An 11,093-nucleotide genomic window follows, 5' to 3' on the forward strand; every position below is an offset into this window, starting at 1 on the left:
CCAGAACGAACTTCTGGCGTCGGTAGCTGTCAGACTGTTGCAGGAAATGGAGAAGGGCGAACGAGGGCGGCCAGGGCAAGCCAGAAAGCAAGGCCTGTTGCCGTTCCATACTTTCATGGTTGCTCCCACCGCCTTAAGAAGGTTGCAAGGAAGTGCGGCGTCCCAGTCGTTTTCTTTGCTCCCGAAAAGTTGTCGCGTCTACGCCCTAAGGTAAGCGGGCAAAGCAGTGGCATTTACACTTACAAGAAGAAGCATGACAATTGCTTCGTCCCCTGCAGAACGGGGAGTCGCCTATAACATACCCCTGTCATACCCCTATACCAGACCATCGTGCTCCAGCGTTTAGCATCTCACGTGTGCTGGGCAGCTACAAACAGCAGAATAGCAGGGAAATTTTTGAGGCCCTTTAGATACACAATGAACGCGATAATTGCGTTAGCACTGCATCTGCCCAAGGAGTCGCGTTATCTGAAGACTAGAATGCCTAGGCGAAGCTGCTGTATATTTATAAACTGTGTTAAAGCGAATGCGAATGCGCGAGGCATGCACTTGTGAGCTGGGGCGTCAAACCTTGGTGATTATTTATTTCTGTTCGTGCCAACAAAGCATCAGTTAAAGTCAGCGTTCCGTATCTCCTTTTTTATATGACACATTTCGCGTTTTTTTTTTCATATGGCACATTTCTGGTAGTCTAAACTGGCGCGTAGAGGTATCTTATCTCTGCACATTTTATGTAGTCTTTGTTCTTTAGTTTTGTCTGTGAATAAATATTTTAACCCTTGTGTAAAGTGAAGTGATTGTTCGCAACTTTTGTGATGAGTGTTGGAGTCACAAACGTTACTAGTCCCACGCGACACACCAACTACTCAATAAAAAATTACTACCGGTTCTCCTCTACCCTTTATTTTAAAACTCTCAAGAAATCACAGAAGTCGAAAATACTGTGAGAGGAAGCTCGCACCGAACGACATGTTATAGCAGGCAAAACCAATTGAAAACAAAATTAAAGGGCCAAACACCCAAGAGTAAATTTAAGCAAAACCAATTAGAAGAAGAAAAACGGCACAAATTAAGGCCGGCCAAACGTGGTTTGTAGGGCAGAGAGGCCCCAATAGGATTAATCATTAAGATGGAAGAAAAGAAATATGGCATGGATGCAGCGTGCCCAGGAGCTAGACACCCCCCCATTTCAATCCCTGGGGAAACCCGGCCTGTCCCCGAACACTACTCGAAAGCATCCGCAAGACATTCCCTCTCATTTGAAAGAGAGAGAGAGAAAGCACCTTGTCTGGCCACTTTGTTTTAATCACCAAGGAGGAAACGAGCTTGTTCCACCAGGGCCAGTCTGGCCTGAAGTCAGCCAGGCACCCCAGAAGTGAGGGGGTGAATTTACTCAACCAGCGTAAAGGTATTTTCTTTTAATCATTGACTTTTCCATTAAGGTTATGTAGAAATATTTTGGAGGGAATGGCCCCATTTTCGCAAGAAAATTCTTGGACTTCATTCGACTAAAAAACAGTTTTTATTTTCGCAAAGAAAATTTCTCTCTGCTGCCCCCTCCCCTCCTCAAATCTCTCCCGGGAGGTGCCTAGTGCGACCCCACGCAGCCTCCCAGTCTGAACTATATATAGTTGCCTGATGCGGAATTTCCGGGATATTGGTCTCCCTTTCTCGCTCCAATGGCTCCCCACTTACAGCTGTGATCGAGTGTTCACAGGTGAAGAGGCAAATAGTGTAAGCAGAACCACGCGAGGCCCCAACTTCCGGCCGTGTCACGACCACACTCATGGCTCACGATCTCACACGCTTAATTATTCATGCAGAACTGCCGCCTTAACAGCTGCATCCTGCTCCGGTCTTCAGGGGCGAAGATAAGATTCTCTTCCGCTTCCTTATCGCCGGGCCACTGGAAGACGATTACGCACTTTGCAACAGCGCCGAGAACGAGCATTGGTTTTTTGGGGGGAAAGGAAATGGCGCAGTATCTGTCTCATATATCGTTGGACACCTGAACCGCGCCGTAAGGCAAGGGTAAAGGAGGGAGTGAAAGAAGAAAGGAAGAGAGAGGTGCCGTAGTGGAGGGCTCCGGAATAATTCCGACCACCTGGGGATCTTTAACGTGCACTGACATCGCACAGCACACGGGCGCCTTAGCGTTTTTCCTCCATAAAAACGCAGCCGCCAGTATACCGTCATCTGGCGCACACTTTTTCAGAGGCAGGTATGCTGCTCATGTCCTGGGGTAAATTTTGAGCACTATAGTCAGATACAACTTAATTCTGCAGTGAAGCTCCGCCCACATTTAGGACCAACGCACAGAATTCCTCCACGACAAAAACGCAGTCCGTTGTTAAAACTTCTCTTGTCACCTAAACAAGAAGCTAATCACGAGGAAAAAGTTATAAGCTCTATAATTTTGATAACTGGCTTGTTTAATAAAGTCAAACATTAAAAAGCTGATTTCGTGTACTTTTATGACTGGCTAGCGGAGTAATACAGTACGCCGCGGACCGTGAGCCAGTGTTAGCAACTGCTGTTTTTTTAAGTTGTATCCTACTATAACTGTATGCAGTGCTTACTGTTGGCAACAGAGCCATATTCCGCCTTCAAGGCATAGTAGCTTGATGCAGTTTAGTCGGATACAACTTAAGTGCTTACTGTTGGCAACAGAGCCTTATTCCGCCTTCAAGGCATAGTAGCTTCATGCAGTTGTAGTCGGATACAACTTAAGTCTGCAGTGAAGCTCCGCCCACATTTAGGACTGGTGCACAGAATCCCTCCACGACAAAAACGTAGTCACTTGTTAAAACTTATTGCGTCACCTAAACAAGAAGCTAATCAGGAGAAAAAGTTATGAGCTCTAGAATTTTCATACCTGACTTGTTTAATAAAATCAAACATTAAAAAGATTATTTCGTTTACTTATGTGACTGGCTAGCGGAGTAATACAGTATGCCGCGGACCGTTGCCCAGTGTTAACCACTGCTGTTTTTTTAAGTTGTATCCTACTATAGCAATGGAAGGAGTCTTAAAAGCGGCACCGGGTATCGAAGATTGAAATCTCGATTAAAATGTTAGGAACCGCAAGAACTACACATGTTTTGAAGAGGCAATCTGTTTCCGTTGCCAGCCGGAAGTATTCCGTTTTTTTTTTTTAGCGATGGAAATCTTTCCCCGGATTTGGGAAGCATACCCTTGCGGAATCAGGGTGTAGAAGAGCCTTATGTGAAAATAGTGGAAGATGTCTATAGCAACTGCACTGCTACCATAATCCTCCATAATGTCAGCAAAAAAATTCCAGTAAGGAAGGGCATCAGGCAGGGAGACGCGATCTCGCCACTGCTATTCACCGCCTGTTTACAGGAGGTATTCCGAGGTCTGAATTGGGAACAGTTGGGGTTAAGAGTTAATGAAGGATACCTGGATAATCTGTGATTCACTGATGACATTGCCTTGCTGAGCCACTCAGGAGATGAATTGCAAAGCATAATCAATGAGTTAGGAATAGCAGAACGGTGGCTCTAAATTTAACCTTCAGAAAACCAAAGTAATGTTCAACAGTCCAGCAGGGGAACAGCAGTTTACAATTGTTAGCGAAGTGCTGGAAGTGGTAAAGGTCTACTTAGGGCAGGTAATGACAGCTGGTCCGGATCATGAGAGGGAAATAACTAGAGTGATAAGAATTGGGTGGAGCGCATATGGCAGGTTCTCTGATCATGAATGGCAGTTTACCAATATCCCCCAAGAGGAAAGTATACAACAGCTGTATCTTACCGGTACTCACCTACGGGGCAGAAGCGTGGGGACTAACGGAAAGGGTCCAGATTAAGTAAAGGACAACGCAGCGGGCTATGGAAAGAAAAAGGATACGTGTAACGTTAAAGGGCCACAGAAAGGGATGTTCGAGCTTGGCTTTAAAATGCTTGTACTATGTACACCTAGCGTCCATGCCGCGTATGAGACCTCAAACGCGAGCAGGAAATTTACAATAATTTTTTTTTAATTCCCGTTTTCGCACCTCGCGGCGACGCGCGTTGGCGGAGGAGTTAGGGGAGGGGCCGAGTGAGTGGGGCCGGTGGAGGAGCGCCGCCGTTTTGGAGTGCCATTAAAATAATTCTTGCTGAGGGATAATTATGAACCGTCGTCTTTTAACATCCTGGAAATATCGCACCTTTATTGAGACCCCCTTTCTGGGTCTGTTTAAGAGACCTGAAGCGGGCAGAGTGGGTGAGGGAACAAATGCGGATTAATGACATCCTAGTCAAAATTAAGAAGAAATGGGCTTGAGCAGGGTATGTAATGCGAAGGCAAGTAAATTTCTGATCCTTAAGTGTAACGGCGTGGATTCCAAGAGAAGGCAAGCATAGCACGGGGCGGCAGAAAGTTAGGTGGGCGGACTAGATTAAGAAGTTTGCGGGAATACGGTGGGCGCAGCTGAAAAGGACAGGGTAAATTGGGGAGACATGGGAGAGGCCTTTGCCCTGCAGTGGGCGTAGTCACGTTGATGACGATGACCCTTCGCCTACAGGGAGTGCGCTACACTGTAAACACAATTTACCTTATGAGGGAGTAATAAAGAAGAAAACAGCTCTCTAGCCCACTCCCTCCTGAAGGCATAATATGCTAAGTTCCAGGGTAGATTTCGGTCACTAAATATACGGAATACTTACTGTTCGCAACGAAGGCGTAGCAATTTGATGCAGTTAGCAATGGAATCATTGGAATGTGACTTTTTTTTTATTCGAGAAGTGTGCCATGAGGCATAAGTTGAAAAGGAAAGGGGGGAAGGAATGCACGGGATTGAAAGTTAAAAGAAGGAGTGAAGAACCGTTGCGCTGAGGTAGTCGCAGAGGTTGTTAATGAAGCGGTTGTCCATTGTCCACTTCACGAAGTCACTTTCGCGGTTCCACCGCAGGCCCACCTCCCTGAGGAGCCGTTTTCTGATAGCAGCCGTCGCTGGACACGTCCATAACAAGTGCCGCAGATCACAATTGTCCGGTGCAGCGCTACAGTGAGGGCACCTGTCAGGTAGTGGCAGATCTTTGGCACGCCACCGATGACGGACAGATGGTGTCAGAGCCGCCCCTGCCCGAATCCGGCGCACGGATACCTCCTCCTGCCGAGTAAAACTACGGGGGAGAGGGTGCGAACACGGAGGAATTAGAGCGCGTGTTCGCTGGCGCAGAACTTCGGAATCGGAAACGTGGGACAGGAACGGATCTGGGGGAAGAGGGGAAGGTGGCGGATCGTCTAATGTATGAAGATGAGTCATAGCATCCGCTTGAACGTTATGTGGATCCTGGGCATGGCCGCGAATCCAGTGTATGCGCACAGGACATGGATACTTTGCGCAGAGCACATGAATAGATTGTGAAATCTGGAACGTTCGTCGAACAGCCTTCAGCTGTTTAAGGGCGGCGCGGGAATCGGTGTAAATGTGAACTGTATTGAATGTTGGAACGAGCGGAAGGGAAGCAATGACATTGTAAATGGCTTGAAGTTCCAATGCCAGGGGAGTGCACGTATCCGCAGTATATGTCGCGCGAGAGTTGAGATGCGGATGAGATGGACTATACACAGCAGTAACTCCCCTCTCTGCAGAATGAGATGCATCCGTGTATAATATGCACCCTTCAGTAAGATACGCTGCTGATACCGACGGGGAAACAGTGGGGCGATTGTCAGTGAGCTGGCAATAGGACCACGATGGAAGTGTCTTTAAACGATGAAGTTTGAGAGACTGTTTTCGAGCTCTATTTGCCACCCGTTGGTCGATGATTTCACTGAGTGTATTAAGTTGTGCGAACTCCTGTAGCACAGGTATGGGTGTTAAACGAGACAGATATGTTATGACGCGCATAGCCTCACGATTGATAGCTTCAAGGGAGTCCCACTTTCTGCGGGTGAGACGTTGAAATTGAGCCTGATATACTATCCGTGGCTGAAGGATAGAGCGCACAAGCTGGCGGGCCGTATGAGCACGTGCGCCACCAGAGCGCATAGCTATGCGACGAATCAGACCTAGAGTAGCGTGAGCCGATTTACGGGTGGCTGTCAGCCACGGGGTGCCAGTCCCAGATGTATGGAGGAGAAGACCAAGAATACGGACAGTTTCTACCTGAGGAATCAGAGGATTATGTACCGTAAAATTTAAAGGGGGAGCTTTCCGTAAGGCGGCTTTATTTCCAATTCGAATGAAACATGATTTAGTAGGAGAGAGTGTTAGACCCAGAGGTGGGAGGCGAGATGTCAATACATACAGCGCGTGTTGAAGGACCGACTGATGAATAGACGCATCTGGATGACAGCACCACAAGGTGATATCATCGGCATATGCAAGCACGCGGATAGAAGGGATGGTCTCTAGGGCTCGAACAAGAGGAAGTAAAGCCACATTAAATAATGTGGGGGCGAGAACGGAGCCCTGCGGCACTCCTCTATTGGAAGTGAAATTACCAAAGGGCTTTCCGTGGACACGCACGCTGAAGGTTCGATTTGCTAAAAAGGCATGAATGGAGAGGAGGAACCGGTGAGGGAGACCAAGAGTTTGAAGGGAGGCAAGAATGGCAGAGTGAAGGATGTTATCATATGCCTTTGTTATGTCTGTAGCGATTACGGTTCGTACAAGGTGACTCTGTGGAGAGTGGTCAAGCACGTCAGCAGCCAAAGTAGCAAGGCCGTCCTCCGTTCCAATTTGTGGGCGGAAACCAATTTGGGAATCTGGGTAACAATCATGGGATTCCAGCCACCATGATAAGCGTGCGGCTAGAATGTGTTCATAGAGCTTGCAGATGGTAGGGGTAAGGGAAATTGGACGAAGGGCCGAGAGAGATACTGGAGGCTGACCTGACTTGGGTATTGGATCTACAATAGAATGCTTCCAGTCTCCCGGCATGACGCCAGAAAGCCACACTTCGTTAAAAGTATCAAGTAGGGTTTCCAAAGCCCTCCCTTCCAAGTTACGGAATAAGGAGTTAGGTATGCCGTCGTGCCCGGGAGTAGTAGTAGTTTTTAAACGGTCAATGGAGGCCAGCAGCTCTGCCATGGTGAGGTCAGAAGTAATCCCATCGGGGGGCTCTGTTACCGATAAGTCAGGTGGAGACGTAGCGGTGCAGTCATGGTTTTGAAAAAATTGACGGGCCGCTTGTTGTGCAAATGTGTCCTCATCCACATTTAGCGCGAGGCGAATGCTCTCTGTGTAATCTGCAACCTGAGAAGGGCGCTCCATGGCGTGAAACACTCTCCAAAGATGTCGATTGCCCTGCGTAGAGGACAGGCGGGCACACCATGCAGCCCAGCGTTGCCTGCCTAGCCGCTTTGCATAGCGCCGCGCCCGTGCGGTAGTGCGGTGAAGAGTAGGAAGAGCCGAAGGGTCATCGGGGTGACGATTAGCGTAAAGATCCGCCTGGCGACGAAGAGCCCACAGATTCAAGAGATGTATGTCCGGGTTTGGGTCGTCTTCATTTACAGTAGTGGTAATAGTGTGAGTAGCGAGAACAGCAGATAGAGTAGACAGTGCTGAAGAGGGGTTGAATGTAGATAAATGATTGTCTGCGCGTACAGAGTCCCATGATGTTATTCGTACAGTGCGGCGTATTTTCCGTAGACGCGTAGGCGTGAGGGAGATAAAAATAGGGCTGTGATCGCTACCCCAAGTATCAGAATCAACAGCCCAACGAGGGTTACCGGGGCCTAACCACCAAGTCAAATCAGGTGAATACGGGCCACCTCGTGGGCGGGTAGAAGTATTCGGGTGGTTTAAAAGTTGAAAGGAATGATCCGAAAAGCTCCCTTGGATGTGTGAACCCCTTGAGGAATCCGATGGGTAACCCCACGCAGTGTGTGCGCCGTTGAAGTCACCACCAACTAGAATAGGGATACCCGGGTTGGTAGAACGTAGAAAACGAACCCATCCCAGATTGGGAGATGCGGAGCCAGGACGACAATAAAAAGAAACCAGAATAAGGGGTGTGCGTGCCGGTTTTACGAGAAGGGCGACAACCTCTTGACGTGTGTCGCACCAGCGTGAAAGGTCGAGTGGTGTGTGCGGAACTGAACTGTGAATATAAATTGCAGATTTACCTGGGCTGAGGGAGGAGGCGGTGCAACGGCGATCAGGGATAGACGGTGAATGGTATGCGCAGAAACCTGAAAGGCGTGGGATTGCATTATGCTCTTGCAGTAGGAACGCCCATGCCCTCAGCTTTCCGTCGCGAAGGCGGATGTTCACTTCAGAGGCCTTATTAGCGAATCCTCGACAGTTCCACTGCACCACCACCGATGATGATGCGCTATCCATGACGAGGCCGAAGAGCTTCCACGATGAGGGATGTCACCTGCTTCATCAGCGCTAATATCTCATCCACTGTCGGGGTAGTCACGGCTAACAGGTGGTCGGCACCTGACTGTGGGCCAGTGCTTACCCTAGGTGATTCCTCTGATGATTTCTGCCGAGTTATGAGAATTCTTCGAGAGGATTGAGAACGACGCTGTTCCCGGCGCTGGGTGAGATCGTCTAGTCGGCGGCGAGCCTCCGCGATTGCATTGTCTAAAGCTGTGTCTTAATCTCTGGTATCCACATGTGATGGATGCACTGGACGTTTTGGCGTACCATTTGATCCGGGAAGGTGAGCCGCTTGTGCATATGTACGCTGGCGAGGAGACGTATGGTGAGCAGCAGGCTCAGATAAAGGAAGTTCAGGGAAGTCGTCGTCACATGCGAAAGCTGCAAAGCGATTACTTGTAGGAACATCCAGTTTTGCAAGCGACTTGTGAAACTTCTTCGCTTGCTTCTTCTTTGGACAAGCGGGGGAGCGAATGTCATGGTCCGGCGATTTGCACAGGGCACAATGAGCTGTTGGTTCATTCATGTCGGCCACAGCTGCTGGATTAGGGCAGGTATTTTGCATATGTCCTTCTTTGTGGCAGTGATAGCAAAAAATACGACGAGGTCGGAAGGGCTGTGGTTTGACGATCGCACCGTAGTAGGTAAGGTACTTCGGGAGAGTCAACGGGCCTTGCAGGATGAGCAGGTATGAGCCCCGGCGACCCATAGGCCGTGCTTGCAGTACAACATGAGTTGAGCAGCGAATATTTGCGCGCACCTCCTCGGGAGGGCTCGTGCTGTCGACATGATAAACCATGCAGCGGAGTGTGTCAGGACCAGATGCAAAATATATTTGCACCGGGACATGCTTGCTGTCATCCAGGGGGATCCGCGTAACTGCGCAAAGTTTCTGGGCGTCCATCAAGGATGACAAGTTTACCGTGATGGTGTTCGATGGGCGATGGACGACAAACCCGCAGTAGTTCGAAGAGCCAAGGGCATGGTCAATTGTGGCTTAAACGCGGCACATGCAACAGGTGTGGAGGTGAGAAATTAGAGGATATTGTGACATCTGTTAAAATCTAAGTAACTGCAAGAACTTCGCATGCTTTGGAAATAGAATCCGTTTCTGCTGCCCACTGTATATATAAGTACTTCGTAATTTTTGTGATGGAAATCTACACCCGGGCTTGGGCAACATAGTCTGCTCCTATTATGGAGTTCGCTAGAGAACAGCTTACTCCCTTTTAAGGCCAGTCGTGTGTAGAGTGTACAAACGACCGTTTACTCTCTTGCAGTGTATCCACGTGCACGGCTGAGCCCGCCTTCCTCTGCACGTTCTCGATGCCAATGGCGACGACGAAAGTTCGTGCATCTTCTCAGCACATGCCCTGGCGGAAAAACGCTAAGGCGCCCGTGTGCTGTGCGATGTCAGTGCACGTTAAAGATTCCCAGGTGGTCGAAATTATTCCGGAGCCCTCCACTACGGCGCCTCTTTCTTCCTTCTTCTTTCACTCCCTCCTTTATCCCTTCCCTTACGGCGCGGTTCAGGTGTCCAAAGATATACGAGACAGATACCTGCCCGCGTTTTGACGGAAGCGAGACGCATGTGCGATGTCAGTGCACGCTAAAGATCCTCAGGTGGTCGAAATTATTCGAGAGCCCTCCTCTACGGCATCTTTCCCCTTCTCTCACAGCGCGATTGAGATGTCCACCAAGAACCAATAGTTCCTGCACCTTTTCCTTTCCTCAAAACCATTTTTTTTTCTCAAGTGCCCATACTCGCTGGCCCGCTGCGGCGGCTGTAAGGCGCTCTGCTGTCGAGCCCGAGGGTTCAATACTGGCTGCGGCGGAAGGATCTGTCCATTGTGCGATGTCGGTGCACATTTAGAACCCCAGGCAGTCTAAATTAATCCGGAGCCTTCCACTACGCCGTCTCTTGGTTAAACAGTTCAGTTAACTTTCACATCCGCGTCCTGTCTAGAAGAAGGATTACTCTGGTCAGATGTTCTACAGATGGACATGCCTATAGGACAGATTCCCTCCAAGAAAATTCTATTGAAAGGCAGCAATGTAAAGGACCGCATGTCCAGTCTTTGTCCCATAGGTTTTACACTTGGTGTAGCTATACTTCAAAGGAAACAGCATTTAGATATTTCTAAACATGGTAAAGTCATTGTAATGCTAGAAAAAAAAAAATCAAACACCTAAGTGGCCACTTGTTCATCTCGCATTAGGAGCAGGATCTTGCCACCTACCCCAATAATCGTATAGCCAGCCAACATTTTGGTAGTATGCCCAAATTTAAGAATAAAAACATTAAAACATACTTTTTTATACCTTTATGTGCAAATTTGTGGAGCATTAGAAGAAATTCAAAGGTGGCATTTTCTTTTCAAACAATTTTAAAATGATGGAAATAATCATGCCTATACTTGTAACCGAAGAGGTTCCTATATATGAAGTGCATTTGCAAGCAAAACAAAAACTGGTGCAGGCATTACTAGTGGATGGTCCAATTTCACTGTGAAATTTCAGCCTTGCAAATATGTCGGCACAAAGTTTGACTCCATATTTTGAACATTATAAGAATGTGCCATGTTTTCTTCCTACTAAGAAGTAACTGCCGCTTAAGATATAACTGTTCGGATGTATAGTGTCAGTGTGAGCAACAACTTTCCATGATTTTTTTAAAGGGCAGGGCAAATTTTTCAACAAAACTATAGTTTCCCTGTTTTTTTTTTGATGTCCAAAGTATTCTGTATTT

Source organism: Amblyomma americanum, chromosome 2 (assembly GCF_052857255.1).
Source record: "Amblyomma americanum isolate KBUSLIRL-KWMA chromosome 2, ASM5285725v1, whole genome shotgun sequence".
Taxonomy (NCBI): Eukaryota; Metazoa; Arthropoda; class Arachnida; order Ixodida; family Ixodidae; genus Amblyomma; species Amblyomma americanum.